General features: G+C 39.8%; 1 long non-coding RNA gene across 1 annotated transcript in view; it reads right to left on the bottom strand.

The window, feature by feature from the left end:
* Positions 1–630: 630 nt before the first annotated feature.
* LOC108505007 overlaps positions 631–6195 on the bottom strand; it is a 6881-nt gene continuing 1316 nt past the window's right edge. Inside the window, exons 2-3 of the long non-coding RNA XR_001877341.1 lie at positions 2515–2518; positions 631–640 (exon numbers count right to left, since the gene is read on the bottom strand). This is a non-coding gene — a long non-coding RNA (uncharacterized LOC108505007). The remainder of the gene's footprint in view (positions 641–2514; positions 2519–6195) is intronic.

The following is a 6195-nucleotide window of genomic DNA, read 5'->3' as shown; positions in this document are numbered from 1 at the left end:
GCCCATCTCTCCAACTTGTCAAAGTTCTTTTGAAGGACAGACTTCTGGCATAATCGCCACTCCTCCTAGATTTGTGTCATCAGTGAACTTGCTGAGGAGGCATCTGCCCCTTCATCCAAGTAACTGATGAATAAATTAAAGAAGTTTGTAACTGATGAATAAATTAAAGAAGTCTGGGCCCAGTATTGAAACTTGGAGGACACCACCACTGATAGGCCTCCAACTAGACCATGTACCACTGATTACAACCCTCTGTGATCTGCTATTCAGCCAGTTCTCAAACTGCTTCACAGCCCATTCCCCCAGGCCACACTTCCTGATTTTGCCTATGAGGGTGTTGTGAGATACAGTGTCAAAAGCCTTGCTTTTGACAATATCCATCCAGGTGGTTCTTTCCTCCTAGAAGGTAATTAGGTTGGTCAAGAATGATTTCCCTTTAGCAAATCAATGCTGACTACTCCTGATCACCTTCTTCTCATCCATGTGTATAGAGATGGCCTTCAGAACAAGGTGCTCCATCACCTCTCTAGGAATTGAGGTGAGGCTGACAGACTGGTAATTCTCTGGGTCATCCTTCTTTTGTTTTTTGAAGACTGGGGTGACTAGTGTTTTCTTTCAGTCCTCAGGCACCTCTTCTGATCTCCGTGACCTTTTAAAGATGATTGTGAGTGGCCTCATTACGGTGTTAGCACAATTGCTAGAATTTCACTTATTGCTAGAAGGTAGTCATGCAGCACAACAAAGGCAATACTTTTAGTGAATGTTATGGAAGTCTGAGGATCCCTGGAGGTATTTAAGAGACGTATAGATGTGACACATAGGGACATGGTTTGGTGGTGGACTCAGCAGTGCTCAGTTAATGGTTGTACTCTATGATCTTAAAGGTCTTTTCCAACTGAAATCATTTAGTGATTCTGTGACTTCCTGTGTTCTTCAAGTTGCTTAGATCTTAATTTTAAAACCTCCTCCAAAGGAAAGCAAGAAAAGGTTTACATACAACTGTTAGCAATAATTAAATAAATAAGTACTATATAGTGCAGTTGACTAAATGCCATTGTTCTTTTTCAGCATTATTCTGCCATATGTTTAGAGTCACTGGGACTGCAGTGCTGTGAATACCAGCCTCACAAGCTATCAATTAGCCGCTTCTGAATGCCTCCATATTCTTACTATGCATCACTGGGGCTCCTCTAACCTTTGCAAGATGTTTTCTTCAATCTTTTTTGAACAGCATTTTGATGCTGTTGATAATTTGAAGTCTTATCATTGCAGCGGCACCATAAGAACATATTCATGGCCTCAAATCCTGTTGCATTAGGCTTTGCCACAGACCCAGGTATGGATGTAGAATTGCTCCCAACAACATATAATTTAAAAACTAAGATAAAATATTTCAAATCCACAAAAATAGTGGGATTTGTCTCAATAGTTTCACATAGTGCAGCTGCAGATACCGACATCTGAGCTAGTGATCCCCAACTTCCTTTGCAACCAGTGAAGGGAAACAGGCACTTTACACGTCAACACAGTGGATCTGATCTAGCATTGCTTTGATTCTTTCTATCCAGTAAAGAGCAAACTGAAACAAGCTGTTTCACAGGCACCTGTAACTAAAGATGTCTGTATCTGGTCAGATATAACCCATACAAACAGACATAGTGGTGGTGATGGCCTCAAGATGGTGCTAGCCAAGTACGTTTTACAGAAAAAAACACCTATCCTAAAGTGGCTTTGTGGGTGCTCTGTGGAGCTGTTCATTATCATAAGTCAAAGAAAGATCAGGGAAAATCTCAGTGTTCTTATTGAGAAATAAAATTATGGGATCTATATGAGAGTCTTGGTTGGCTGGGTAGGTAGGAAATGTATCTTAGAGAAGTCAGAAGAAAAGACTCCACAAGAATGAGGTATGACATGGGAACTATAGACATCTCAACAGAAGATCACATCCATTTGAGAGCAGCATGTCAATATTGTGCCAATGAAAAGCAGTTTAGAAGTATGAGAAACAAGTTTACAAAAAAAAAAGAGGTTAAGAGGTGTGTTTTAGTTGTGTTCAACTTGGACTAATTGTTGAATTTTAAGACACATTAAAAGGTTTTCATTTGGACATAAGGAAATAGATTTGGAGTAAAGACATACCTTTTTGTCACACACACATTGGTTGGTTTATAGATGAGACACAGCAGAAAGCAAGAAGAATCAAATAGAAAGCACTATGAAAAATAGGGCCTTACTGAGCACCACTCTGTTCTCCCCAGTGTGGAGGAAAACAAGAAAATCTTCCTGAAGACTTTCAGAACAAGCAGTTAGTAAGTAGAAAGAAAGTGAAAAGAAGAAAAACCTTACTAAAGCTAAAGAAAAAGGGATGAGTTTTCCAAAAATATGTGCTCATTTTGTGTTCAAGTCCAAGGCCAGAAATGCAAGTCCACACTGCAGCTAGAGCTTGGAGAGGAACAGAGAGAGAATAGGCAGGGACTGCAGAGGCAGGTTGGTGTGAGCTGAACAAGAGTTAACCTGCCTGTATGGTAATGGAAAGAGAGCCAGAGCATACTGAGAAGCTAAGGAGAAGACTAAGGAAGGGAATGGAATGAGATGGAAACACTGGAACAACTGAGGAGTAAGAAGAAAAGGCATAGAGGAGCTGCCTGAATTATGACACACAAGGAAAAGGAAGGGAAGGTCTGGGTATATTTTTTGTTTTGTATTTATATATTAAATATATGATTTTTCCTTGGGAGAAATGGAGAGTTGCAGAGTAGGTAGAAAGGGATAAAAGCAGGAATGGGGAGGGGCTAGAAAAGTGAGTGACAAGAGGTGAAAAGACAGCTGCTATTACAGGTGTAGGCACAGTGGAAATAGTAATTTATCTCTGAAAGTGACAGAGACGAGATCGTCTGAGGTGAGATCTAGAACAAAGTAAGCTACAGTGCTTTACAAGCCATTTTTAAAGGGGTCATCTTGTAATTTTTGCTGAGATACCTTGAGACAGATGAAATACATTTATATTGAAGGACACTAAAAGTGCAACCCTAATTTACAGTTCATTGGAGCACCAAAGAAAACATCAACAAAGTTGTATTATTATTTTTTAAAGTGACAAAAATATGGTCACAAAACTTCCATTAACTGAGTTCTAGGCTAGACTGGCACTTTGAACTTCCTGATCATAGTTTTTTAGAGAGTCAGGGCTAAAATCTAAACAGACACACCACTCATTTCTGTGACTGAAGAAAGTGTATCCAGTACTTATAAAAACACTTACATACTTTAATAGCATAAAATGTTGTTAAAAACATGTTTTTGTTTTAAAAGCTTTTCCAGAAAAATGTTGGTATCCTATAAATACAGAAATTTCTGTATTTTCACTTCAGCAAAGAGCAGGGCTATACAGGTCTGTTTAATGCGTGTCTGTAAGGTATTTCACCTTACACAGTACCTCTTAGAGTGGTTAAAGCACATTTGGATACAAATTACTTTTGTCACTAAGAAAACCAAAGTCAAAACCAAAACTATTTTAAGAGTGCTGGTTTCAGCATAACCATCTTGGGGCCCAGCTGGCAAAAGGCTCTTTGGAAGAAGGTTGAGACACTCACTCTATGAGAAAAGCAAATTTAAGTCCCTCTTCTGTCTGATTTAGAGGGGTAATTCTGGGTGACTAATGGATGCTTTTGGCTGAGTACCCTCCAGCAGTTCCTGAAAGGCTTGGCTGTTTTTATTCAAGCTAGGAACATTTCTTTTCTGAATTTCAAAATGTTCAAAACACATTGATAATGCTTCTTTCTCATTTAGCATGATTTATTCAGAGGTCTGAGGGTGCTACAGGAAGAAGGAAGGGCATAATTGTTTCTATTTCACTGCTGAAGAAGAAGAAAGAAGAAGCACTCTGATGTGTCCACCTTCCTGGAAAAGTTGGGGGGGGTGAGGGAGGGATGGGATGGAGAAAAACCCTGCTCTTGCCTCTGCAGCTAACTCTGTCCCTAGAACAGTTGGATTTTACTGGAGCTGAATAACTGCTGAGTAGTGCATTCAAAACTAGGCACAAAAAACTGTCAGTTCCTGATTTGATTCAGCTGCATTCCTGCCCTTTTTTGTTAGTCTTGTTTCAATCTATTTTTCCCTGCATATGAATGTTGGTGAAGGCAACTGATATAGAGGGGTACACATATTCATGGAGGAATAGGAGTCTGAAAAAATGTACTCATCTTCTGTTTATTATTCATGATTTACTATTCATCATTTACTTTTTTCTTTATTCATAAAGTTTCAGGCATCCAATCAGGAGTGGAGACTGGAATGAATAATGGAAATACACAGTTCAGAGATAATACTCAGGCTGTAATTTATACAGGCAAATGATCTGACAAACATTTATAAATAACTGAGACAGTACTTTGGGGGCACAAAAGAAAATCTGCCCTCAAGTAAGAGGCAGAGAAATGAACTTGATTATGTCTAGAGGCTCTAAGCAAGTAACCAGAATAGATAGCAAACTCATCTGATATAACCTGACTTTTTTCAGGAAGATAGAAAATCATTAAGCTATGAAAATCACTCCGCCTTGCCACAATGCAGGTCTATTATTTTAACAGCCCTCTCTGGGGAAAGATGGACCAGTATCCACAATTGGATTAAGGGTAACCAGGTCCCAGATCTAGCAAAACCAGTGAAAACTTCTGGTGTATTAAGTGATTCCTGCCAGATTCCCATTCTAGGGACAGGAGCTTGATATCACATCCTACTGTTCTGAAGAGGGGGATTACTTTCAGTGTTATGTACTCCACTCCCATCTGTTCAAGGAAGGGCCACTCCTTATCTTCCCAGCTGTTGTGTTTGCTCTGATATGTTCAATACTGCACCATTTATTCAAGGGCTCATAACTTTTGGAGAACAATGGATACACAATTCTTTTTCTCACACTATAGTTTTTTTGGGGGGGCACGGTGGAAACATTAAGGAACCCTTCCCCAGAAGACAGAAAAGCACAATGTCCTGAGCAATAATTTGCTGGTTAAAGTGGGAGCTTGACTCCTTTAGTGAGGATGAGGAGTCACTGTCTCTGTCAGAAGTCTCTTTTGTGGTGTTGTGGATGTGGTCCAGCACCACATAACAGACTGGCTGCTTTCTTATCACAACCTATTATTAACATCCATGACTTTAAGTGTTATATAGCCACTAGCTATTTCTAACTCCTGCAGTAGAGCGTTCAGGTCAAATGCAAACACTTTAAGCAATCCTTCAAGCTTTTTGATCCACTTTAACAGAAAAGATGTAGGCATCCTGAAAGGAGTACACAGGCATTACAGTCCAGCGTACTAGTGTCAACCATAGCTAATTCGATAGCAACGATGCCAGACTATGTTAAACGACAAGAATCTACTTTCCTAAACCAACTGTTACATCTTTACCCTATCCCTTTCTCCAGGAGAGCAAACTGGAGCAACAGAGTGATGAAAAGATCTGGGTCAGTGAAAACCCCTCTAATCATCATAGGCATGCCATATCATGTAATTGTCTTCATACTTGATCAACTCAAATGAACTCAACACCAAATACTGAGCAGCATTCAAGCTCATAAAGGGAAAACTCCATGTGTCCCTCAATTTTTCATCCCCTTTGCTCCATCCTACATGCTTGGTAGTCTCCCTCTGATATGCCTTGTTACATGGAGAGCAAGAAGAACAGCCAGTCCACTTACAGCTGTACTTACTTTTATGCATTTTACCCTCTTTCCTTTGCATGAGAGATCTGACTCCAACCTGGCAAGAAAGAAAGAATGAGGAAAAAAGAAGGATGGGGCAAAAGAGAATCAAACCTCAGCCTAAGGTCAGTAAGATGAGGTAGGGAGAAAGAGGCATCCTCCCAGTTTTTCCCACACAGCGGTGGCACAGCTGGTCATGCTGTGACTGGGTGTTACAACCAGCTCCAGAAGGTAAAGGTAACGCAGGTTCTTGTTAATAGATCCCTTGAGGCAGATTAGAGTGAGTAGACACTGAATGATCAGTGTTTGCAAGTAAATATATGTAGAGTTTATTTTAGAACTATTTGGTTGCAAAGGAAAACAGGCATTGTAGCCATTTTGGTGATCATTTTCTATAGTAATACAGCAGTATGAAAGCATAAAAATATCACTTTAGGAAGTGTAAAAGGGAAAAGAGAGGAAAGAGAGGGAAGGAAGAGAAGAGAAGATGAGAAGAG

Source organism: Lepidothrix coronata, unplaced genomic scaffold (genome assembly GCF_001604755.1).
Source record: "Lepidothrix coronata isolate B3197 unplaced genomic scaffold, Lepidothrix_coronata-1.0 Scaffold181, whole genome shotgun sequence".
Classification (NCBI taxonomy): Eukaryota; Metazoa; Chordata; class Aves; order Passeriformes; family Pipridae; genus Lepidothrix; species Lepidothrix coronata.
Note: the sequence above shows the minus strand (reverse complement) of the source record. Positions and strands in the feature narration are given on the sequence as shown.